The sequence below is a fragment of the Mauremys mutica genome, chromosome 8, assembly GCF_020497125.1.
Source record: "Mauremys mutica isolate MM-2020 ecotype Southern chromosome 8, ASM2049712v1, whole genome shotgun sequence".
NCBI classification, from domain to species: domain Eukaryota; kingdom Metazoa; phylum Chordata; order Testudines; family Geoemydidae; genus Mauremys; species Mauremys mutica.
Window position 1 is genome coordinate 11,184,122 of NC_059079.1, and position 27,546 is coordinate 11,211,667.

At 40.4% G+C, this 27,546-nt stretch overlaps 1 protein-coding gene and 1 long non-coding RNA gene across 2 annotated transcripts in view; one reads left to right on the top strand and one right to left on the bottom strand.

Annotated features, from left to right (window-relative positions):
• Positions 1-27,546, bottom strand: part of SLC1A7 (solute carrier family 1 member 7) — an 80,296-nt gene that overhangs the window by 49,378 nt on the left and 3,372 nt on the right. The window lies entirely within an intron of this gene.
• LOC123376709 lies at positions 5,243-12,666 on the top strand. Its single transcript, XR_006581905.1, has 4 exons — positions 5,243-5,283; positions 5,813-5,895; positions 10,464-10,575; positions 10,805-12,666. It is a non-coding gene; the product is annotated as an uncharacterized LOC123376709 (long non-coding RNA).

Consider the following 27,546-nt stretch of genomic DNA (forward strand, 5'->3'; position numbering starts at 1 on the left):
CAGGACCCTTCCACCTCTTGTCTACCAGCACCCTGTCTTTTGATGGACACCATGCCAGCACCCTGCAACTACCCCTCTGGCTACAACATTCCACCATATTAGAGGCTGACCTGAAGGTGCTTGTGGCCTCTGACAATTTCATCAGCTTAGACTTTGCCCAGGTTCACTATATTCCAACTCAGTCCATGAGCATTCCCTATTTGGTGGAGTTTGTTGACAGATCCCTCCTCTCCTCTGGCCCAGTTACGCATCAAATGGCATAGCCTAAAGCCTTGTTACCATGCTCCAGGGTCAGAAGAAGGTCCTAGAGCTCTATCTCATCCAAATACCTCACTCCCCTGTTATCCTCGGCATTCCCTGGCTCATCTCCCACAATCTGCATATCCACTGGGGACCAGGCATGTTTTCCTTTTTTTTTTTTTTTTTTTTTTAGTTTTGTATCACATAAATCACTTTCTCCAAGTGCCTGTCACCTAAGCCACCATATATTGTCTGCTTCCTTATAGGCCTTTCAGCAGAAATGGAGTTTTAAAATGGATTTTAGGAAGGAGCAAATCAGTGCTGTCTCTCTCTGTGCTACCTTTAATCATTGATTTCTGACACTTCTGCTTTTTGTGGTTTACAAAACTTTAAAAATGACCAGTGCTGTTGATCATACTTTGAAATTGTTGGCATAGATGAGATACTTTTAAGAATTAAACTGATGCTTTTACATTAGAATACAAATGCCTGCTAGTGTTTAAATTACTGTAAATTACCTGTTAAAATATTAACAGATTTATTATAGATTCAGTTAAACAGAACAAAGAAAAGATCAAAAGGCAAGATGACTAAGTATTTGGAAGCAAACCGTTTGGTAGATGGTCAGAGTGTTTCTGGAAACACGGGTTGTTTGGAAATTTTAGTAACAATACAGATAGCCAGCTTAATATGCTTTATTTCTAGGAGTCAGCAGTTGTGCTCTGGTTTTGATTTACCTTCTGCTTGCCAACTAAACCTTCTAGATGAAAACTGATTACATTGCACACACTAAACTAACGTTATGTTTCTGGCTTTGAACCACAGAGGAAATAAATTCCACGTTACAAGGTAGAAATTCTCTCTTTAACTCTCCCACATGGTGTCTAACTATTGTGGCTTGTATGGCATAAGATCCTAAGAAGTACTGGGCACCTGCAGCTTACACTGAAATAAATGGTAGCTATGGGAGCTCAGCACCTCTCAAGATTTGGCCCATGGCCTGAAATATCATACGCAGAGGTCCAAGGCCCAGACTGGGGGGAAAAAATTATCTTTGTTATGATAAAGTAATTTTACATGTATGTAGAATATCTACTGTCTGATGTATTTAAACACAAATAAGTAATTTAAACATAAATGTATTTAAAGCATTAATGAATGAAGCCTCAAAATATCCCTTTATTAACATCTGGGGGGAGGGATAGCTCAGTGGTTTGAGCATTGGCCTGCTAAACCCAGGGTTGTGAGTTCAATCCTTGAGGGGGCCACTTAGGAATCTGGGGCAAAAATTGGTCCTGCTAGTGAAGGCAGGGGGCTGGACTCAATGACCTTTCAAGGTCCCTTCCAGTTCTAGGAGATTGGTATATCTCCAATTATTATTATTTTTATCTTAATTTTACAGACAGGCAAGCAGACATTTAAAAGTTAAGAGCCCAGTTCTGACACCTTTACTCACATTGGAATGACTTGTGGAGTCAGGTACTACTCAAGAGGGCTGATTCTTGCACCTTGTGTAGTCCACTGCACCTGTGCAAAGTGAGTGCAAAATGCAACCAGTTCAAAATGATAGTATTCTACATTCACTTTTCACAGAGATAAATTACTCCACAAGGTACAATTCAGTGGAGAATCAGGCCCAGCACGAGTAAGGGGGAAAGAAGCTGGCCCTAAGTGTTGTATTGAAGGTCACACATGAAGTCTGTGGCATAGCTTAGAAAAAAGCCTAGGTCTTGCAATTCCCAGTCCTGTGCCTTAATCATTAGTCCCCTCTTCAGTCCTAAGTGGAGTACAGGATCATGTCCAAGAGGTGAATACAGCTGGACTGCTTGGTAATAGTGACCATAATATAATTAAATTGAACATCCCTGTGGCGGGGAAAACTCCACAGTGGCCCAATACTGTCGCATTTAATTTCAGAAAGGGGAACTACACAAAAATGAGGAGGTTAGTGAAACAGAAATTAAAGGTACAGTACCAAAAGTAAAATCCCTGCAAGCTGCATGGAAACTTTTTAAAGACACCATAATAGAGGCTCAACTTAAATGTATACCCCAATTTAAAAAAACATAGTAAGAGAACCAAAAAAGAGCCACTGTTGTTAAACAACAAAGTAAAAGAAGCAGTGAGAGGCAAAAAGGCATCCTTTAAAAAGTGGAGGATAAATCCTAATGAGGAAAATAGAAAAGAGCATACACTCTGGCAAATGAAGTCTAAAAATATAATTAGAAAGACCAAAAAAGAATTTGAAGAACAGTTAGCCAAAGACTCCAAAAATAATAGCAAAATTTTTTTTAAATACATCAAAAGCAGAAAGCCTACTAAATAACCAGTGGGGCCACTGGACGACCGAAATGCTAAAGGAGCACTCAAAGACGATAAGGCCATTGTGGAGAAACTAAATTAATTCTTTGCATTGGTCTTCACTGTTGAGGATGTGAGGGAGATTCCCAAACCTGAGCCATTCTTTTTGGGTGACAGATCTGAGGAACTGTCCCAAATTGAGGTGTCATTAGAGGAGGTTTTGGAACAAATTGATAAACTAAACAGTAATAAGTCTCCAGGACCTGATGATAATCACCCAAGAGTTCTGAAGGAACTCAAATGTGAAATTGTAGGACTACTAACTGTAACCTATCATTTAAATCAGCTTCTGTACCAAAAGACTGGAGGATAGCTAATGTGATGCCAATTTTTAAAAAGGGCTCCAGAGTTGACCCTGGCAACTACAGGCCAGTAAGCCTGACTTCAGTACCGGGCAAATTGGTGGAAACTATCGTAAAGAATAAAATTGTCAGACACATAGATGAACATAATTTGTTGGGAAATAGTCAACATGTTTTTGTAAAGGGAAATCATGCCTTACCAATCTACTAGAATTCTTTGAGGAGGGTCAACAAGCAAGCCGACAAAGGCGATCCAGTGGATATAGTGTATTTAGATTTTCAGAAAGCCTTTGACAATGTCCCTCACCAAAGGCTCTTAAACAAAATAAGCAGTCATGGGATAAGAGGGAAGGTGCTCTCATGGATTGGTAACTGGTTAAAAGATAGGAAACAAAGGGTAGGAATAAATGGTCAGTTTTCAGAATGGAGAGAGGTAAATAGTGGGGTCCCCCAGGGATCTGTACTGGGCCCAGTCCTATTTAACATATTCATAAATGATCTCGAAAAAGGGGTAAACAGTGAGGTGGCAAAATTTGCAGATGATACAAAACTACTCAAGATAGTTAAGTCCCAGACAGACTGCGAAGAGCTACAAAAGGATCTCACAAAACTGGGTGACTGGGCAACAAAATGGCAGATGAAATTTAATGTTGATAAATGCAAAGTAATGAACATTGGAAAACATAATCCTAACTATACGTATACAAAGATGGGGTCTAAATTAGCTGTTAACACTCAAGAAAGAGATCTTGGAGTCACTGTGGATAGTTCTCTGAAATCATCCCCTCAATGTGCAGCGGCAGTCAAAAATCTAACAGAATGTTGGGAATCGTCAAGAAAGGGATAGCTAATAAGACAGAAAATATCATATTGCCCAAATGTGGTCGCCCCATCTCAAAAAAGATATATTGGATTTGGAAAAGGTTCAAAAAAGGGCAACAAAAATGATTAGGGGTATAGAACGGCTTCTGTATGAGGAGAGATTAATAAGACTGGGACTTTTCAGCTTGGAAACGAGGCGACTGGTGGGGGGGGGATATGATAGAGGTCTATAAATCATGAGTGGTATAGAGAAAGTAAATAAGGAAGTGTTATTTACTCCTTCTCATAATACAAGAACAAGGGGCCACCAAATGAAATTAATAGTCAGCAGGTTTAAAACAAACATAAGAAAGTATTTTTTCACACAACGCATTGTCAATATCTGGAACTCTTTGCCAGAGGGTGTTGTGAAGGCCAATACTATAACAGGGTTCCAAAGGGAGCTAGATAGATTCATGGAAGATAGGTCCATCAATGGCTATTAGCCAGGATGGGCAGGAATGGTGTCCCTAGCCGCTGTTTGCCAGAAGCTGGGATTGGGTGACAGGGCATGGATCACTTGATGATAACCTGTCTGTTCATTTCCTTTGAGGCACCTGCCATTGGTCACTGTCAGAGGACAGGATACTGGGCTTGATGGACCTTTGGTCTGACCCAGTATGGCCATTTTTGTGTTCTTAGGTTCTTAAACACAATTCTCTCTTTTGAGGCCCAACGGAGTATCCACCAAGCTTCTAGCAAAGGATGACTGTGTATGACCCCTTTTGAGACAGTCATCACTTCTGTTAATCAGGAAGTTGCTGAAAATGAGCACTCTCCCACCATAGATACTTCAGATAGTCTTCCCACAGCTCTCGTAGCTTCAGCCAGCATTTAACATCGTTCTTTGCTGTCAGCCTAAAGCTTTGTGCATGTGAGAATGTTGTACTGATTGCACTAAATAGGTCTAGTTGATTCCTTACTGATGTAAACCATGTTGATGGAAGGCACTCAAACAGAAATAAGAGTGTCCACACAAGTGGGTTATGCGATTTAATTAAATTAGCACAACTTCCTCGTTTAGACAAGGCCTAAAACAAGCCTGAAAGCGGACAGCAGGGTCTGAGGCATATGCCTCAACATCCAGCGAGCATTGCATAAATCATAAAAACATGTAACTGTTTCTAAACGTCACACACTGTATAGCCTTAAGACAAAGAGAGTCCTCTAATACAGCCTAAACCCAGAGCAGTAAAATCTTCATTTTCAAAGAACCTAACAAAAGAGTAAAAGGTGGTTGGACTAACCCAAACCAGTTTATGCAGATAGGAGTATTCTTCCCTTATATGACTTGCACCAAAGACCTACATGCTGAAAAGAGTATGAGAATGCAAAATGTGTGTGCTTTCCTTCATCACTATAGAATATAATACAAACCATACCCTAGGATCTAGAAATATTCTAATACCAGTTTAACCACATGATCATATTAGTTGGCCAGTATGAAGAAGTTTTCATGTATGTTCATTGTTTTATAGATCAACAGGGAACTGATGGTGAACACACTCTGCGCACAAAGGTAGAATGGACTTGGTTATTCACAAAACAAGTACATCTCTGCTGCTTCATATGCCTATCATCACCCTGAGGGCAAGGGAGCTACACATGGGAATATGATGTGCAGTTAGGATCCAGTCAAAGCTTGGCTCATATGTGATAAATCCTGGAGGGGGGCTAATATGAGATTGTCCTGTTTTGGGGATATTCATTAACAAGATCATCATCTGTAATAAGATTATCCTGCCACCAGATAAAGTAGTGGTGAGTTCACACTGTGGTGAGATGTGCCTCCATAATTAATTACTTTTGAGGCCTAACAGGGGTAACCACTAGGGGGGTGAAAGTCTGAATAGGGTTTGCAGTTCTCAGGCAAGGCACATACTGTTAATTTCATGCAATGCCCAAGTTAGAAAAGGAAAGGGTAGAAATTACCTGTCTGAAGGCTGTGGGTGAGATGAGGCATGCTACATTTTTAAGCAAACCCTGAGAATCACTTTCAAGAAGAGAAGTCCAGTAACTAATATGACACCTCTGACATTTTTTCTCAGTTGTCTTCAGGTGTTTCTTGATGCTAAAAGGAAGAGGAGATCCAGTCTACCGCACACACCCAGGATCACAACTATTGCATAACGTAAGTTATATGCAGTCACTCCTCCAAGAGAGGGTCTCCTCACTATTGGTCTGAGCAGCCCTAAGAGTTCTTAATGGGATGGAAGAATGTCAGTGAAAGATAGGCTTCTTCATTTCTAGCAAAATAGAGAAGTCAGGAGAGGTGAGCTTCCAAATGGTTGTCTATCTTAAATCAAGCTGACCTTATCAAATTCAGGTTTTCCCTCTATTCTATGCGCATTCTTGACTATGTCAGTAAACAAAAATACTCCCAATAGTTTCACAAGCTTCTTTCAAGATTTTGTATTAGTTCACTTTTAACTTCTTAGCAGACACACATTTCAATATCTTCCAACCGATATCTGGCTCTCATGTACTATAATGTCACCCCTCATCAGGCCTCTGAAATTGATCAGCCTTGAAGTCACATGAAAAATGTTTGATTCATGAACTGAAGTCACCAGTCATACGGTAAAGCATTCAAAGAGTTGTTTGGTGTTTGTCAAAGTTTGGGCAAATGGGAGTCCTACAACTTAAAATACTTTTCAGCCTATCTGAATAGTTATGGCAACCCCTGCACTTTCCATTATTTCTGCAAAAACGTGAATGTTCTTTTCACATCACTCCCAGGAAGTATTTGTTAATTTTGTTACAGCAAAATATGCCCTTGACTGTAAGGTTGAATAGCTTTTCCAAAATGTATATTAGAATAGTTAATGCTAAAATTTTTTGGAAGAGATATTAAATGTCATGGTCAAAAGTTTAAGCCAATGCCAAACTAATAGGGACTGAGACAATTTTTGCACCTTCCTTTAAAGCAGGGGTCGGCAACCTATGGCACGTGTGCCAAAGGCAGGACGTGAGCCGATTTTTAATGGCATGCTGCTGCCTGCCGGAGTCCCTAGAGCAGATCTCAGGTCTGATCCACTATGGCAATTCCTATATTTCTATAAATTCCCCTCTCTCATACACAACTCCATGACCTCAATTTTTGAAATGAACAAAAAATCTGATGTGTCTAATGTTCCAATAAAATAGGAAAAATATTTCAGGGGCTTCTTTGTGCTCCTTGGAGTAGTCTGCTTCTTCCTTTTCCTGATTCAGCCTAGCTGATCCAATAAATCCTTGGTGAACTCATGCATTCCCAGGGTCCACCAATCATCCACAAGGCTGGTCATCTAAGCTGTACCCACTGCAAGTTCTGTGTTCACTATGAGTCCATATGTTTCTGGGTTTATGGGCCATCAAACCTCATTAAAGTTGACTTACTGTGACTTGTTGGTCTTTAAATGCTTTAGTTAGCTCTACATTTACATTGCTCCATTTCCTGAAAAACAATTTATTGTTTCATAATATGACCAATTCTAACTTGCCTTTTCTAAACTGATGTATCAGGTCACATCAGAAAAATCTCACTAATCGGGGGTGGAACTTCATTAAATCATTGAGCTTACTCTGAGTTTACATAATAAGAGCAAAATGTTGCCAATAGCTCTCCCTATTCACTCATGACATATAGACTCTGAAACATTTTAGGTGTCACTGACAACCATCCTAACAGAAACATCTAGCTAAAATGTTTTATCTAGTATGGTTGAATTCATTAGGAAGAGTGAGCCACAATAGTAATACTTTGTGCTTATATAGCACATTTTATGAGAGCATCTCAGTGTGATTTACAATTTTTACTCATCTACAAAAATTAAAGTTCTATCCAATACCAGGTATGTTTGTTTGGGCTCCAGTTTAGTAGTCTAGGAGGAAGGAACTAAGGGGGGATCCAGGGTAATGGGAAGGTCTCAATGACTAAGATATCTGGGCTAAAATCTTAAGGGGAAGTTAGAAGGGGAAAGAACGTTCAAGGATTTAAGGATATTTTTAAAAATACAAGACTGGATGAAATAAAAAGTTTTATTTTGAACTACCTAGTAATGGCACAAATAACTGAGACTATTTATTAGTGTATTTCATGTGTGCTTTGAGTAAAATTTGCTTAAGCAAAACACAGATTTTAAACTTCTGACTAATCGTGGGGGGAACTCCCCAGATTTCCATTGTCCCTAATTAGAAAGTCCTATGGCAAACAGATGACAACTCCTCAGCAGCATTTTTGGGGTCATATTGGCAGTCATTGGTATACATCAGATGGGTGCTTGGGAAAACTTTTACTTACATTAGTAAAATCAGACCCATCCTAGCCTTCTGTAGATTTCCTACTTCTTTCTACATAGCTTCCTTTTTAAAAGGCTGCATTCCTTTTTTACCTGCCTCAGCATCAAAAACATACCCTTGGAAAGGGAAAACGTGTCTCTTCCCCACCACCAGAAGCCATCTGGATATTGCTTTGAAATAGATGGATTGTGGATAAAGTTATCAAAAGGGATTAGTGTGATTAGAAAGACATTAATCCTGTCAAGAAGTAATGGTCAAGTATTAACCACCAACAGTCATTACTAGACTCCGGTTTGTTTTCATTCATCCCCCACACTGAGTCGTATTCTCATTTTGTAATTGCTTGCCATGGAAAAGCCCTTCCTAAACATGATCTCCCAATGAGATTGGGAAGCCCCTCTAACAACTACATTAGAGATGATTACATTACTTTCAGCAGCATGGAAGTGCAGTGCAGTTCAGGGTTCTCTAATGCTTGTTGATTTATCAGTCATGCTTCTGTTTACCTTTTTTGCCAAGGTCAATCTTTGAAAGCCTCAACATTATAATAATTTTCATTTCTGAAGCATCCTGCCATCTTAAAGTACTTGACAAACATTAAAGAATTTAGCCAGAGGTGAAATAGGGAAGCATTATTATCCCCATTTAACACATGGGGAAACCGAGGCACAGAGACATTAGGAGACTTGTCTGAGGTCAAACAGAAAGTTTGCAACACAGCAAGGAACAGATCCCAGGTCTCTTGACTGCCAGTCCTGCATTTTAATCACAAAACTATCCTTCAAGTCAATAAGTCTACAAAGTTATCTACATATAAGCAAGGAGTTGCACCCTTCTGCTTCCTCAAGCACACGTCCATCTGCTTTTACTGCAAACTATGCCACTCCTGTGGGAATAGCAGTTTGGAACGGGCTGTAACTCTAAAAAGAGACATTACAGTGATGACAAAGATAGAACAGAGCAGCTTGAAGGGGGAATTTCATAGTGCAGCAAATGAAGGAACAGAACATTTATACTGAAAAATGCTTTCCCACGGTATTTTCTGATCATAATGCCCCAGGAATGTAAGGTGATTTTACAGCTCATCTAGAATTTTTGAAAGTTTGACCAAAAGTTGAAATAATATTCCACAATATTTCCTCCTCATTTTTATTAGTTCTTATATGCATTAATAATAAACTGACAAGTGTTGAAACCACTGCCTATCATGCTGATCAATATTATCTCATTGTTTCCCTGTACTCTTCAGTCTGTCTTTATACATCTGTTGTCTCTTGTCTTCTACTTAGATTGTAAACTCTTTGGTGCAGGGGCTGTCTTTTTGTTCTGTGCTTGTACAGGACAATAGGGTCCTAGTCCATGACTGGGGCTGCTAGGTACTACTATAATATAATACATAAATAATAACAACAAAATCTAGCCCAGAATCCAGATCATGCATTCTGTTCTCCCAGTGCATTACAGCAAGCTCTGCATCAGTTCAGGAGGTCCCCAAAAGGCTGCAGGAAATATTTAATTAAATAAAAATCAGTGCAGCACTAAGCTGGATTTGGAGTTGCCATAAGGAAACAGAATAAACAAACACTTTGGTTGTGTATGCCATGGTCATGGGCCTTCTCCATTAGGCTGGGATAGCACTGTAGTCTTTAGAAATAATATTGGGCATGGGAGTTAAAGGGAGGGAAACAGAAACAAAATCTTTTCCAGCTCAAAAATCTTTCCAATCCTCAAAATGTCCTTCTGAGTCTTTCTCCTTCTTCCATCCATTCTCCCTGAATCTAGGCAGTGATGCAGGGTCATCCAAGCCTTTAACCTCAGTCTGGCTTCATGACAGGACATATTTTTCCTGTTTCCACTGAGAGCAGCTACTGCCTAATAGCTCTGTCCTTCCAGCCCTATGGGCCCTATCTTGCTACCATTAAATACTATGGCAAAATTATCTTTGATGTGAGCAGGACAACACATGTTTCATGTCCCACTGAGGGTATAAGCCAGGCAACTTTTTCATCACTGCTTCCCTTCCAAGTTGTCCAGTGCACTAGGCCACCCAGATAGACTCAGGAAGGTAGGAAGGAACATACAGCAGACTTTGATCACAGAGAGATAAAAAGATCTGAGAAACTGTACTGTTAGCAGCATTCATAGAATGCAACCTGTTACATTGACTTGAAATGCTTTAATAAAGAAACTCTTTCCCAAAGCCAGAACTCAGGATGCAAGTGAAAAGAATTCATATAAATTAGATAAATAGGGCTTTGGATTTATGGAAAAATCCATTTAATGGTATTTAATTTTCCGGTTTGCCAGTTCTTTGAAGTGTCTTTAGATTAAGAAAAGAATAAACAAAGTTTAAAACACAGTCAGTTTGAATTATAGATAAACAAACAAAAGATTCAGTCAACTGTTTATGATTCACAGATGTTTTTATCCTGAGGAAACAGAAGAAATCGACCCAACTCCTCCAACCTCACATATCACTGCTGCTCAATGTATAAAACACTGTGTCTAAGTGTTTGAAGGCATTTAGAAGGTACAGAAATGTTCTGTCAGATCTACAAATTACTTATGCCGAGCTGGTAACTGCTTTGGCTCTTTCCACACCAGTTCACCTTGTGATCATAGATGCCCATCACACAAAATCGGATCCTGACCTTTCCTACGTAATTTCCATTGACTTAGTCCAATTTAGAGATTACAACATGCATAACTCTTTACAACATGACGTGTTTTACTACCAACCTTGCTCTTTTTTTTTACAGATAAGACGGAGAAAATACGACAAAATTGAATATATTGGGTCAGATTCTAGCCCCTTTGTAGCCAAAAGGACCTGAACTATCCCCTGGAGAAGTCCCTTAGTGCAGAAATAGCTCAGGGCTGGTGTATGCAGCCCTACTTCATCCCTGCTTGTAGCCCCCAGCACAGAGGTATGCCAGGGCAGGTGCAGGGGCCAGAGTGCTCTATGCTCCAGTTATTCCGAGCTGCAGAGCAGCACATAGGCAGCCATACATATTAAATACATTTACGAACAGCCTTTCCCCTCCCCATGCGCCTTCTGTGCTGCATTTCCTGGGAGGCATGTCATAAATAACTGGTCCATTGTGTATAACAGATTTGGTCTCCCGCAGTCATATCTACTCTTGCCCTCTCTTCACAGATTTTAATATATTGAGACAAATTTGCAATAAAAACTTAAAAAGGAACTAACAAAAAGCATTTGGAATAATGAGCATCTCCTGATCTCTCACTGTTGTAACCCTTGTTCTCCCCCACTCTTTGTCTGTCATCCTTGCCATTGTCACATCTAATTCACCTTCTAGGCATCTGTAAAGTGCCATGCACAACTATAGCATTCATATATAAAAGAGTGGTAGTAGAAGCATTCATGATATTTAGTATTACATGCCCTGCATCAAGTTTCTTTCCATGTTAGATGGGTGTTATTTGAGAGACTAGCTGGTTCAAGTGATTGATAATGAGAGATAAAACTTTTCACTGTGATGATCTGGGGAATCTGTACAGCTTATTAATTCTGTTTGATATTGGAAACTGTATCAAACTGCAAACGCCGTTTTGAATATGAGGCTTGGTTGCATTCTCTGTTGTTCTTTTATCTCCCTGGATGGTCCTCTATTCAAATAGAAGCACTCTAGACAATGGCCAACTCCTCCCCTTGAGAACTGGTTTAGCAAGGGAGATCGCCTAGCAATTACATCATTTGGTAAGGGTCGGTGATTGCCAGAGGAGGTTGATCAGAGAGTCACCTGAAAGATGAGATGAGAAAGTTATAAAAGGGCAGGAGCTGTTCTACTCTGGGTCTTTGGCCATTTTCACCTGCTCCAGCTCAGGGGAGTTGCTACAGGAGCCTGGTGAGACAGAGAGGCTGGTAGGGAGAGGGAACAAACTCTCCCTCTCTGAATGCAGATGGACCCCCAAGAGAAGTATGAGCTAGAGTGAGGGGCCCTGCATTCTGTGTGTTCACTGTTTTCTAAATGATCTCTTGTGCTTTATCTCCTAAGTAAAGAATTATGGTGTTTTAGAATCCTATGAAGAGTTTGTCTGTTGGCTTTCACTAACGTGTGTCCCTGAAGAGGAAAGCTGTGAATCAGAAGGCTCACACCTTCAGTGGAATTCTGGGGAACATAGAAGAGCTGCTGGTGAGACTTGGGGGAGATGGCACTAGTTTCAGTGCCTATGCAAGTGTATTGTGGGGGTTCCCATGGCCAAGAGGAGTGTCAGATATGAGGTGTGTACCTAGCGTGTGTGCCAAGAGGCCCAAATCTGGGAATAGTGCCAAAACTTTGCCCCATCCCAGCAAGCTAAAGGCACATGCCGTAGCTGTACCTGTTCTATGGATAACCTGAGGAATTCGGCTCCAGAGCTATTAATTCAGCCCCTTTTCACCAGCACTAAAAATTCACACCCAGAAAATTATTTTGGAAAACAATTTTTTTTTTCAAAACCAGAACGACTGAGACGAAGTCAAGAGTACATTTTTAGTCAGAAGACAACATCTCTGTAACAGACTCCTTGTTGTGTACGTTTTAATATATTGTTAAGGACCTACAAATACTTCAGTTTTTCATTGAAATGCCCCTGTTGACAGACAAAAAATTAAAGAAGTTTCTCTCCTCCTCTCTTTATACAACATGATTCTCATTTGTGCAATAAGCAGCTTCTCTGGCCTGGATATACTGTAAATGACACTGGAGAGGACATGGGAGGAGGAAAGTTCTTTTTGTCCCCCTTTATAATCTCCAGTCATGGAGCTGGTGACATTTAGAGTAGCCTCATGGCTGCTCTAAATTGCACTTGGCTTCCCACAACCACAATGGGCCATTACAACAGCTGGGGATCACTGGAGAGTGGCTATGCTCTGGCCAGGCCTCTTTACCCCAGGCCATACTCCCTACAATGGGAGCTTGGATGGTTGATGGCATAACGGTGCTATGCCCCTTCTATACCACGTAGGCTATGGATTATCCCTATGTTGGAGGAAAGCCCAGGTAACTGGTTATGCTGTCTTTACATCTCCTTTCTGACACAGAAGAGTGCAGAGGGGACAACTATGCCCAAGAGTCTGGCCGAATGACATTACATGCCTAAAGTCAGCTGCTGTTAGCATCACTTATATAGTGAAACTTATCTAGACAGTAGACAGTCATTTGAGTGACTGACAAAAAGTGAGGGCTTAACATATGTGGGCTCCTAAAAGGTTGGAGTAGAATTGTCCTCTGTGCATTTGAGAATACCCTGGGACAAGCTCTCAAAACAAAAGGATTGTTAATAAGGGTGCTCTCTTGTACAGCTTTCACCGTAATTTAATTTAACTTCTACACCATATTAGCGATGTGGATCGTGTAAAATAATATAGTCGAATCAAGTTATTTCGCTCTCTGACCAGTTCATTTTTCCGTTGCGTAATCCTTTCCTTTTGCTTTTATTCAAGACCAGTTTTGCTTTTCACTCTATATCTCGCTCCTTCAAGACTTGCTTCTTTGCAGAGATTTTCTCTCAAGAACGTAGGTAAGGATTGGCACATATCTCCTTTGTAACCTACATATCATAGGGAAGGGCTGAGAATATAGTCCTAATTGGACTGCATTATATTTCTACTCATCATTTCAGTATCAGTGATGGGCATGATAGATAAAGTTAACATAAGTCACCTGTTTACACTTTGTATTGGTAGAAATGTGTGTGTCTGGCTAAGGTCACTAGAATATCTGTCCAGGATAGAAATACAACTCTTTGGAGACAACAGAATTTGTCTCTTATGTATTTATGATTAAATTTAAACCAAGAAGCCAGCAGATATATGAGTGCTGCATCATTGCATCAGCTAATCCTAGTTTTACATGAATCAGGGCCGCCCAGAGGGGGGGGCAATTTGCCCCGGGCTCCGGAGGGGCCCCCAAGAGAAGAGCGGAGGCTCCCGCCTCCGCCCCTCTCCTGGAGCCTCAGCGTCTCCAGCGGGGCCCCTGAGCCCTGCCCCGCTCAGAGCGGCGTGGGGAGGGGGCGGGGCAGCTGCCTCCGCTCGGCGTGGAGCTCACAGCCCCGCCCCCTCACCACGCGGCTCTAAGCGGGACGGAGCTCAGGCCCCGCCGGAGACGCGCTCGGTAAGAGGCCGGGGCCGGGGCGGGGGCGGGACCGGTGGCGGGGGGGAGGAGCGGGACCCGCCGGGGGCGGGGGCGGAACCGGGGGTGGGGGGGGAGTGGGACCCGCCGGGGGCGGGGCCGGGACCGGGACCGGAGGAGCGGGACCCGCCGCGGCCACTGCCGCCGCCGAAGCGCAGCCCGGTCTTCGGCGGCGGGGGGGCCCCTTCTGTTCCGGGACCCGCCGCCTAAGGGCCCGGAAGGCCCGCGGCGGGGACCCCCCCCGCCACCGAATTACCACCGAAGACCGGGCTGCGCTTCGGCGGCGGTCCCGCTTCGGCGGTAATTCGGCGGCGGGGGGCTCCCGCCGTGGGTCTTCGGGGCACTTTGGCGGCGGGTTCCGGAACGGAAGGGCCCCCCCACCGCCGAAGACCCCGGGCCCCCGGAATCCTCTGGGCGGCCCTGACATGAATGACAATGAGGTCAGATCTGTGTGCGCTGCTAATCTGCTTCTGGGGCCAGGAGATCAGCCTCTATTGTGTTGACAAATTCATGTCATTTGAATGGGAGAAAAACAAAACACAAACCTAAACAAAAAGTGCTGGTTTCTGTTTGATTCATTTTTGGTCTGTATAAAGTAAATTGTCCTCCCTAGACCTCATTTCATAAAGATCAATCTCCCAGCTATTAAACATATAAAAGCTGATGTTAAACTGGGTGCATGGTACAGGGCATCACAATGCAATCATTTTAGTATTGCATTAGCTAATGGGGCTGGAAAAGCTGCTGCAGAAATACCATCTATGGCTCTCCGAGGACCCTGCTTGGAATAATATTTTTATCAGGTCCTAAAGCCTTTTGCTGAGAAAAAAGCAATACTTTCCCCCACAGAAGCACTATAAACCTGTTTGAAATGTAAGTTTATTTGCTTCATATTTGCACAGATTTGCCTATAACATACCCAAACCAAACAGTATCATGAAGCTATTTTTCACTTACACTCCAGCTACGAACATATATCTCAAAGAGATAGGAACAGACATCCCATTGTTAAATCTTTTATTCTCCTCTTCAAAAATTAGCACCACAGTAAAGTTAAATGTCAACATGCAACACTAAACGCTGTCCTTGATGTGCCAGTGAAACATGTATGTTACACTGAGGTTGATGAAAGCAACAAGTTTTAGGAAGATCATTCAGGGGCTAGCTCTCCTCCCCATTTCATGACTACAGTGACCCAGCCTAGAAAGATCATCCATTCCCAGACTGCCTCACACGCTGAGAAAAAAAATCGCTTTTCATGGCTCTTGGTACCAGCCTGATTTAAGGTAATAGCTTCCCTGAACGTATAATAAAAAAATTGCTTATGGACAGAATTGTTGTAAATGTTCAGCACCCACAATCTGGCCATATTTTCAAAAAAAGGTCAGCATCCACTTAGGCACCTAAACAAAATAGCAATGGGAGTTGCTGGCTTTTGAGCTTTTTAGAAACCCTGGCCCTGGTTATAGGTGCCAGGCATTTTTGAAAATCTCAGGCTTTTGGAAGTCTGGCCTTGTATGCACCTACCATCTCAAAGGATCCCAAAGCTTTTTGTAAACCATGAAACAAACACCACCAAATGCAGACACCTCATGAAGGAACGGAGGTTAAAAGTCATCTAAGTACACAGCATGGTGGGCCCCTTCCAGACAGTGTGAGTGTGGGAAAATTTATCCAGAAACACCTGGGAAAACCCCTCTATATCTACAGGTGCAATTTTGCTCCTATAGCAAACTGCAAGGGCACAAGACCTGTAAGTGACACACCTTCAATTGACAGCAAGCAAAATATTGTGGGACAAAATTTACACAAGCTGAGGATTTGGTTTCCAAATATATTTTAAACCAAACCCCCCCTTCTCAAATAAAGACGTTATAAGTGCTATTAAGTTATCAAAGAGAGTATGCAGAAGCAGCAAGTCTGCAAATAAAATATACAGATCTTGGGAAAGAAGACTGAATATGTCACAATGGTGCTGGAGCAACAAAGAGGATAAAGGGGCAATACCCATGATTGAACAGGATGTGAAAAAGCAAATGCCCAGGCAGAAAAGCCTGGAAAAAATCTAGAATCGGAAAACACCTTGAGCAGTGCCCTAATGAAGTAGTTTCCTAATTAAATACGAGGCTTTAATAGCATGAAGGGGGCTAACCCACTGGGGAATCTGAGCAGAAGGATAAAGGATTATCAAAACTGATAACATTATGGGTTGTTCTATATTTAGCCATCTAGAATTTGGATCAGCCACCAAAAAGGCAGACTCATTACTATCCCAGAGGAACACAGAAATAAATATATTAAATTATAAATGAATTTAGACTTGTGTCAAGTACAACCTACTTGGGGGAGAGATCGTCTTAACAACATTAACTTAGCACAGAGCCAGCTTTTGAGAGCCTGGATAAAAATGGAGAGAGATTATTTGTTGGAAGATTCTGTATGTGGAAAAGAGTAAAAACTGTACGCTCTTTAGTTATCTCAAGTGCATAGCAAACTGTTGATACTAAAATAATAAGAAATTATCATTAACTCCAAGATGAAACAGAATGGGCTGAGTCTCTCTAAAAAGGAACATACATGTAGCAGGATCATAGGCACAAGTTATAGCAAGTTTCAGACTTTTGAGCATTTAAATCCCTATCCTGCCAGCACTTACCCACTAATAATAATTATAGTAGTAGTTATATAGCACTTTTCATCAGAATAGCTCAAGGCACTTTGCAATCTTTAATTTAAATTTACCCTCAACCCCCCCCTGTGAAATAGGAAAGTTCTGTTATCCCAATGGTATGGATGAGGAACTGAGGCACAGAGGATATGTCTACACACCCCGCAGAAACGAGCCTCCCAGCCCAGGTCAATGGGTTTGGGCTATCAGGATTCATGCTAGTGCTCTAAAAATAACTGTGTAGACTTCGAAGTTGTGTCTTGGACTTTGAAGCTTAGAAAGGGAGATGTGCTTCATGGCCCAAATTCAAGCCCAAGCCATAATTTCAGAGTGCTGTCTACAGTTATTTTTAGAGCACTAGTGTGAGCCCCATTAGCCCAAATCTATTGGCCCAGGCTGGGAAGCTCGCTGCCGCAGGCAGTGTAAACATACCTAGAAAGGCTAAGTGACTTGCCCAAGGTCACAGAGGAAGTATCTAGCAGAGCAGGAAAGTGAGCTCTACTCTCCCAAATGCTAACCTAGTGCCCTAACTGTTGGACCATCCTTCTTTCTTTCTCTTTGAACTCAATGGGACTGCATATACATGTATAAACATTTGGAGAACTGGAGTCTGTATTTGTGATTGCATTAAAAAGTTTGTCCAATCAAGCAGGAAGAGAGCTGGACTGAAAAGGCCCAATTCTGCTGTTACTTACACTGGTGTAAATTTGGATTAAATCCATTGAACTGAATATGACAGAACCTCAGCTAATGTCAATCCGCATAGCTCTATTTTTCAGTCAATGGAACTATGCTGATTTGTATCAGTTGAGGTTCTGGCTAAATGAAGTTACTTTAGAGTAAAACGGGTAAAATGAGAGGAAAATTTGGCTCACAGTGTATAATGTATAGTAATATCACTGGAACATACTAACAGAATTATTTCCATTATCATGTTTATTTGTCTTCAAACAGCAAGTTATTCAACGGTAAATGCAAAAAGCAGTGTGATAAGTACCATGACCATAGGAAAATTAATCAAAGACTAAACTAGGTTGGGACATAAGAAGATGGATCAGAGTAATTAAATCACCGTTAAATTATGCAATGATGGGCAAACATTTTTAAAACATCTAGTTTACACTGTCTAATGCCCTCTTTCAACCACAGAATTTAAGAGACTAGTGATCTTTTGGCATATATCATTAGTGTCTGTTATTCAACACGCAATGTTGCTACATGAATTGCACCTGGTCTCAGTGCACAAGTTTGACTATCATCACTTCTGCAATATATACAGCATATGTTTGCCCAGAAGTTTTACATTAGCACTAACTAATATGATGAGATGGTCCTGACATGTCAGGCAGTCCTGAATATCTGTTCCCCTCATTTATAAGGGCAGCATTTAAGGTATCTACGGGACACAGAGGTGTCTGCTGTAAATCTGGCTTAATTAAACATATCAATTATTAATGAGAAAGTCTGAAAATGATTCCTATATCATTCCAAACTATCCATTCATCCAGGGAGCATTAGCTGTGTGGGAGGGAAACAAGTCAAAGAATTAAAAAATATTAGGAATGTGAAGCGATAAAAAAAATTAATCACACTGTTAAACATTAATAGAATACCGTTTATTTAAATATTTTGGATCTTTTCTGTGTTGTCAAATATATTGATTTCAGTTACAATACAGAATACAAAGTGTACAGTGCTCACTTTATATTTATTTTTTGTTACAAGTATTTGCACTGTAAAAAAACAAGAAAAAGTATTTTTCAGTTCACCTAATACAAGTACTGTAGTGCAATCACTTTATCATGAAAATTGAACTAACAAATGTAGAATTATGTACAAAAAAATTGCATTAAAAATAAAACAATGTAAAAATTTAGAGGCTGAAGTCCACTCAGTCCTACTTCTTGTTTCAGCCAATCGCTCAGACGAACAAGTTTGTTTACATTTGTAGGAGATAATGCTGCCCGCTCCTTGTTTACAATGTCACCTGAAAGTGAGAACAGGTGTTTGCATGGCTCTGTTGTAGCCGGCATCACAAGATATTTACGTACCAGATACACTAAAGATTTATATGTCCCTTCATGCTTCAACCACCATTCCAGGGGACATGGATCCATGCTGATGACGGGTTCTCATAACAGTCCAACAGCTCGATAACAGTCCAAAGCAGTACGGACCGACACATGTTCATTTTTATTATCTGAGTCAGATACCACCAGCAGAAGATTGTTTTTCTTTTTTGGTGGTTCAGGTTCTGTAGTTTCTGCATCAGAGTGTTGCTCTTTTAAGACTTCGGTTTAGCGTATCTGGCACGTAAATACCTTGCAATGTGGGCTACAAAAGTGCCAAGCAAATGCCTGTTCTCACTTTCTGGTGACATTGTAAATAAGAAGAGGGCAGCATTATCTCCCATAAATGTAAACAAACTTGTTTGTCTCTTAGTGACTGGCTGAAAAAGAAGTCGGACTGAGTGAACTTGTAGGTTTTGAAGTTTTACATTGTTTTGTAACAAAAAAAAATCTACATTTGTAAGTTGCATTTTCACGACAGAGATTGCAGTACAGTACCTGTATGAGGTGAATAGAAAAATACTATTTCTTTTATAATTTTTACAGTGCAAATATTTATAATCAAAAATATACACTTTGATTTCAGTTACAATACAGAATACTGTTAAGTCCTTGGGGCAGCCGGTGTAGGAAACAATCACTTGAGGCCAGAGAGCAGACAGCTAACCAAAACCTCAATTTTATTTACAGAAAGAGAGCTCACTCAGCCGGTTGAAACCGGCTGAGCTATCCCTTAATAGTCTAACTCAGTTGCCATAGTAACAAAACCCATGACAACCAAATACACAACAAATACAACATATATGAAAATGTAGAAAAACATCCAAAATATTTTATAAATTTCAATTGGTATTCTATTGTTTAACAGTACAATTAAAACTGCGATTAATCGCAAATAATTTTTTTTAATTGTGATTCATTTTTTGAGTTAATTGCATGAGTTAACTATGATCTAGCCCTAAAAATATGTCTCATATTTAAGTCAATTCAGAGAGATGAGACTTTTTCTTGTCTTCTGGGTAGGCACGAAGGTAGCACTGGCATAGCATTAAAAAATACCCTAAAAGATCTTATTGAAATGTGTTTTTAATGCATCTGAATGAGTGTGAACATTCATGTTGTCTAGCTAGCAATTAGAAATGTACATAGCCTTCTAGAACAGAACCATCTGCTGGGGGAAGCAGTGTAGTACAGAACTAAACACGTCAAGGGGCTACTTATTTATACTGTAATAGTTTCTTGGTAAATTTAAACACTGAGTCAGATACTCAGCTTGTGTAAATTAGCATAGCTGATCTGGGCCCATATTTCTTAAACATATTAGAGGGATCATAAACATTCACATTTCCCATTCATCTCAGTTACAGCCATGTATGTGTGTGCTTATCTGAATCAGAGACTGGCCCCAAGCTTTTTACTGTAATATTTTGCATATAAATAGTAAATAGTACATATATTTTGTACTATTAATAATAATTATCATTATTATTTGCATTGTGATAGCACTCAAAGATCTCAATCAGGATGAAGTCCTATTATGCTAGCGGCTCTACAAACACAAAGTAACAGACAGTCCCTGGCCCAAAGAACAGAAGTCATTGGAAGTGTTGGCTGAATAAGAACCGAGTAAGGGAGACAGATCCTCTATTGAAGAATATCCTCCATGGCCCAAATTCAGTGTGTGGATCCACCTGGTAGAGTGGTGTAAAGGGCCAGAGCACAGTCCAGGTTTGGGGTTACTGAATTCCAAGATCTGGCTCAAATCAGTTGTCTGTTACAATCCACTTTTCCTGGTCACTTAATATTCCCGTTCCTTTTTTTCTTTAAGAAAATAAAAAGGTTTTAAACTCAGTGCCCTATGTGTATATGCACGCACACAGTGTACAACACAGTAGACAACTACAGCAACATTCACCAGTGTCTAACATCTGGTCTTGTGGCAATTCACTACTGAGTATTTCAAGAACAAACTGCAAATTCTTTCAGACCTATTTGTTTTCCATTCCATGTATTACCTTCTCATGCCTGGCAATTGCTTCTCAGAAAGTCTTGACATGTCCTTCCAATGTCTTAAAATAATGGTCTTTGTGACTAACAAGCATCTGATGAAGTGGGTATTCACCCACGAAAGCTCATGCTCCAATACTTCTGTTAGTCTATAAGGTGCCACAGGACTCTGTCGCTTTTTACAGATCCAGATTAACGCGGCCACCCCTCATACTAAGCTTCAACTGTTAACCTATTGGATATTTCTGGAGGGATTTTTTTTCTTAGTTTTGAGCCATCTGCTGAATCATATAAAGCCCAATCATGCTCTGTGACAATTTCAGTGACAGCCAGATTAGGCCCATAGTCTAACAGACATAGGAGGATTTCCTTTATGAATACTACTATAAATTATTTATAAGATTTTTAGCCCCAAATTTTCTTGATTTCAGGCCGCTCCAGAAAATGCCTTTGCAATTATTTGTCCCTTCATACATTACTGTCTTGCAATCTCAATTTACTTAGACTTTTGAGATCTAATATAGTTTGTGAAATATTGTATCTTAATCTTAACTTAATGATTTTAATGGTCAAGTAACATTTTCCCCATATCTTCAGGTGCAAGTCTCTTTCTTAACATTCATGATATTGTATAGTACTGTTTTCCCTTGTAAATGTTATCATTGATTGAATACAGTGATCCTATTACAGCTTTAGAAAGAGTGTAGACATTGCTACATTGATGGGAGATTAATAAAAACAAAGGAAACACATAGTTTAGCTCATTTTCTGTGCATCGGGATTTGCTTGCTTGTTTTTGAATTCTGCATATTTCTATTAATTCTCCCTTCTCCAGGCTCCACCTCTTTCTTTAAAAAGTTACTTTGTGTGTGCAAAAGTTCAGTGCTCGTGAGTGGTACTGGTTTAAAAGTACACCTGAAGACAGTGATTTTCTCTTTAACCTCAGAATAGGTATTGCATGGGCATTATTAGTTCAAGCTTCTCCACACTGCCCTGCCAATGTGCCTCAATCCAGACCTGTGGGATCATCTCTAGAGGTGCAAGGGTAGTTTGGTCTCCATGTCTATTCAGGAGAGCCTCTTTGATGAGATTCTCAACAAAGGGTGCCAATAGAAGTGGTATCCTTTGTTATGTGTGTACCTATCCACTGCATTGAGATCACCATCTCTTATTACGTTAGCTACTGAACAGGCATTGGATAATAAAAACTTTTGGTCACTTTTGACATAGGCTGGATTTGAATTAGTGACCCAGAGGTGAAAGGCTCTGTAGCCCAATTACCGGTCCCTCTAAGCAATCCACTCCCCCACCCCAGCCCACCTGGATAAACTGTGGACTTTAACATATAACTCAAACAATATTGCTTCTATAGGGCAGGCTGAAGATGCTCCATTTCACAAAGAAATAGACTAATTTTAAATGTATATGTAAATTGTTTAAAAAAAGAGAGCATATGCCTTAACTTGCTGATTTTCTTAAATATATGCATGAGAAATGTTGTTATAAAAATGTACAATTTTACAGGAATTTAATTATATTTCTGTAATTACTTATATTTGTAAAAACAAGTGAAGGTGGGGTGTTAGTATAGTAGCTCCTACATGTCCCCACTCTACTGCTGTCAGTGTAAGGAACATGGCAGAGGTTTTCTTTCCTATATCCTACTAATCTTTGGCTGTTATATCAGCCCTTTGGGGCCACTGGCAGATAGAATGACTTAGAGCAGATGAAAGGCTGTTCTACATTATGCCAGGGAACTGCACTGGCACATAGGCCCAGAACTGCAGGAGTCCAAAGGTCAGCTTTGTACCCCTCTCCTGAGCTGTGCTGTGCATTTCACAACCATAACTAAGGATCTGGGCCATTATGTCTACTGTTATTATTAAAGCATTTGTACAGCAGGAGAGCTATGCCAAACAAATTACAGGTTATCTGTCCAAAAGAGTTTACAGTTTAGGAGCACAATATAGAACAATACAACATGAAATCAGAGTGGAACATACTTACTATAAATGTATGATATAATTATATTTGGTATGGGGGAAAATGCGATAGCATGTATGTACATGAGTAGGCTTGGAAGGATTAGATTTTTATCAATAAATGTTGGTAAATGTCGATATCACCACACACAAGAACATACGAATGGCCGTACTGGGTCAGACAAATGGTCCACCTAGCCCAGTACCCTCTCTTCCGAAACGTGATTAGTGCCAGATGCTTCGGGGGGAGTGAACAGAACAGGGCAATTTATCAAGTGATCTGCCCCCTATCATCCATTCCCAGCCTCTATCAGTCAGAGGTTTAAGGACACCCAGAGCATGGGGTTGCATCTCTGACCATCTTGGCTATTAGCCATTGACGGACCTATCATCCATGAACTGATCTAATTCTTTTTTTAACCCAGTTATACTTTTGCCTCCATAATATCCCCTGGCAACCACAAGGGTGTGTACTATGTGAAGGACTTCCTTATGTTTGTTTTAAATCTGCTGCCTATTAATTTCATTGGGTGATCCCTGATTCCTGTGTTATGTGAAGGGGTAACACTTTATTCACTTTCTCTACATCATTCATGATATTGTAGACCTCTGTCATATCTCTCCTCAGTCCTCCCTTTTCCAAACTGAACAGTCCTAGACTTTTATATCTCCCGTTATATACAAGCAGTTCCACACCCCAGTCATTTTTGTTGCCCTCTGTACTTCTTTCCAATTCTAATATATCTTTTTTGAGATGGAGTGATCAGAACTGAATGCAGTATACAAGGTGTGGGTGTACCATGGATTTATACAGTGGCAATATGATGTTGTCTGTCTTACTATCTATCCCTTTCCCAATGGTTCCTGACATTGTTATTTTTTTTACTGCTACTGCACATTTAATAGGTGTTTTCAGAGAACTATCCATGATGACTCCAGGATCTCTTTCTTGTGGTAACAGCTAATTTAGACCCCATCATTTTGTATGTATAGTTGGGATTATGTTTTCCAATGTGCATTACTTTGTATTTATCAGACCTAGTACAGATTCTGCTATTTACCTCTCTCCACTGTGAAAACTGGACGTTTATTCCTACCCTTTGTTTCCTGTCTTGTAACCAGTTACTGATCCATAAGAGGACCTTTCCTCTTATCCCATGACCCTTTACTTTGTTTAAGAGACTTTGGTGGGGATCTTGCCAATGGCTTTCTGAAAGTCCAGGTACACTACTTCTACTGGATCACCCTTGTCCACAAGTTTCTTGACCCCCTCAAAGAATTCTAATGTACTGGTGAGGCATGATTTCCCTTTACAAAAGCCATGTTGACTCTACCCCCAACATATTGTGTTCATCTATGTGTCTGATAATTCTGTTTTTTACTATGGTTTCAGCCAATTTGCCTGGTACTGAAGTGAAGCTTATTGGCCTGTAATTGCCAGGATCACCTCTGGAGACTTTTTTAAAAATTGGCCTCACATTAGTTATCTGCCAGTCCTATGGTACAGAGGCTAAGTCATAGGTTACATAGCACAGTTAGTAGCTCTGCGATTTCATATTTAAATTGCTTCAGAACACTTGGGCGAAGACTATCTGGTCCTGGGGATTTATTTCTGTTTATCAATTTGTTCCAAATCATCCTCTATTGACATGTCACTTTAGGACAGTTCCTCAGATCTGTCACCTAAAAAGAATGGCTCAGGTGCGGGAATCTCCCTCACATCCTCTGCAGTGAAGACCAATGCAAAGAATTCATTTAGCTTCTCTGCAACGGGCTTTCACACCTCAATTCTCCAGTGGCCCCACTGATTGGCAGGGTTTCTGCTTCTGCTGTACTTAAAAGCTAACAGCAATTTTTGTTGTGTCTTTTATTATTGCTCCTCTTTTTTGGCCTCCCTAATTATACTTTTACACTTGACTTGTGAGAATTTATGCTCCTTTCTATTTTCCTCAGTAGGATTTAACTTCCAATTTTTAAAGGATGTCTTTTTGTCTCTAACTGCCTCTTTTACTGTGTTGTTTTGCCATGATGGCATTTTTTTTTGTCCTCTGTTTTTTATTTTGGGTATACAGTTAATTTGAGCCTTTGTCATAGTGTTTTTAAAAAGTGTCCATGCAGCTTGTGACTGTTCCTTTTAATTTCTGTTTAATTAGCTTCCTCATTTTGTGTAGTTCTCCTTTTTGAAGTTAAATGCTACTGTGGTGGGTTCTTTTCTAGAAATGTTATGTCTGCATCCCATCCTGAGGTGACATGTTCCCAGTTAATATGTGGATAGTTGAAATCCCCCTTTATTATTGGGTTTTCTGTTTTTGTGGTCTCTTTAATCTCCCTGAGTATTTCACAGTCATAGTCAGCATCCTGGTCAGGTGGTCGTCAGTATGTTCCTACTGACATAATCTTCTTATTCAAGCATGGAATTTCTATCCATAGAGATTCTATGGTATTGTTTGATTCATTTAAGATTTTTACTGTATTTGACTCTATGCTTTCTTTCACATACAATGCCACTCCCCCACCAGTGTGACCCACTATCATGCCTACATATTTTGTACCATAGAATCATAGAACTGGAAGGGACCTTGAGAGGTCATCTAGTCCAGTTCCCTGCACTCAAAGCAGGACTAAGTATTATCTAGACCATCCCTGACAGGTGTTTGTCCAATATGCTCTTAAAAATCCCCAATGACGGAGATTCCACAACCTCCCTGGGCAATTTATTCCAGTGCTTAACCACTCTGACAGTTAGGAAGTTTTTTCTAATGTCCAACATAAACTGCCCTTTCTGCAATTTAAACCTATCGCTTCTTGTCCTACCCTTAGAGGTTAAAGAGAACAATTTTTCTCCCTCCTCCTTGTAACACCTTTTATGTACTTGAAAACTGTTGTCATGTCGCCTCTCAGTCTTCTCTTCTCCAGACTAAACAAACCAAATTTTTTCAATCTTTCCTCATAGGTCATGTTTTCTAGACCTTTAATCATTTTTGTTGCTCTTCTCTGGACTTTCTCCAATTTCTCCACATCTTTCCTGAAATGTGGCACCCAGAACTGGACACAATACTCCAGTTAAGGCCTAATCAGCATGGAGTAGAGCAGAAGAATTACTTCTCATATCTTGCTTACAATACTCCTGCTAATACATCCCAGAATGATGTTCGCTTTTTTTGCAACAGGGTTGCACTGTTGACTCATATTTAGCTTGTGATCCACTATGACCCCCAGATCCCTTTCCGCAGTAGTCCTTGCTAGGCAGTCATTTCCCATTTTGTATGTGCAACTGATTGTTCCTTCCTAAGTCGAGTACTTTGCATTAGTCCTTATTGAATTTCATCCTATTTATTTCAGCCCATTTCTCCAGTTTGTAAAGATCATTTTGAATTTTAATCCGATTCTCCAAAGCACTTGCAACTCCCTGAGGGGTTGCAAGTGCTTTGGAGAATCGGATTAAAATTCATCTGCAAACTTTGTAAGTGTACCCTCTATGCCAGTGGTATCATCTGCAAACTTTGTAAGTGTACCCTCTATGCCATTATCTAATCATTGATGAAGATATTGAACAGAACCAGACCCAGGACCGATCCCTGCGGGACCCCACTTGTTATGCCCTTCCAGCATGACTGTGAACCACTGGTAACTACTCTCTGGGAATGATTTTCCAACCAGTTATGCACCCACCTTGTAGTAGCTCCATCTAGGTTTTATTTCTCTAGTTTTTTTATGAGAAGGTTATGCGAGACAGTATCAAAAGCCTTACTAAAGTCAAGATCTACCACATTTAGTGCTTCCCCCCCTATTCACAAGGCTTGTTACCCTGTCAAAGAAAGCTATCAGGTTGGTTTGACATGATTTGTTCTTGACAAATCCATGCTGACTGTTATTTATCACCTTATTATTGTCTAGGTGTTTGCAAATTGATTGCTTAATTATTTGCTACATTATCTTTCTGGGAACAGAAGTTAAGCTGACTGGTCTGTAATTCCCCGGGTTGTCCTTATTTCCCTTTTTCTAGATGGGCACTATATTTGCCCTTTTCCAGTCTTCTGGAATGTCTTCCGTCTTCCATGACTTTTCAGAGATGATTGCTAATGGCTCAGATATCTCCTCAGTCAGCTCCTTGAGTATTCTAAGATGCATTTCATCAGGCCCTGGTGATGTGAAGACATCTAATTTGTCTAAGTAATTTTTGACTTGTTCTTTCCTTATTTTAGACTCTGATCCTACCTCATTTTCACTGGCATTCACTATGTTAGACGTCCAATTGCCACCAACCATCTTGGTGAAAATCAAAACAAAGAGGTCATTAAGCACCTCTGCCATTTCCACATTTTCGGTTATTGTCTTTCCCCCCTCATTGAGTAACAGGCCTACTCTGTCCTGGGTCTTCCTCTTGCTTCTAATGTATCTGTAGAATGTATTCTTGTTTCCTTTTATGTCCCTAGCTAATTTGATCTTGTTCTGTGCCTTGGCTTTTCTAATTTTGTCCCTATATACTTGTGTTATTTGTTTATATTCATCCTTTGTAATTTGACTGAGTTTCCACTTTTCGTAGGACTCTTTTTTGAGTTTTAGATCATTGAAGATCTCCTGGTTAAGCCAGGGTGGTCTCTTGCCATACTTCCTATCTTTCCTACACAGTGGGAC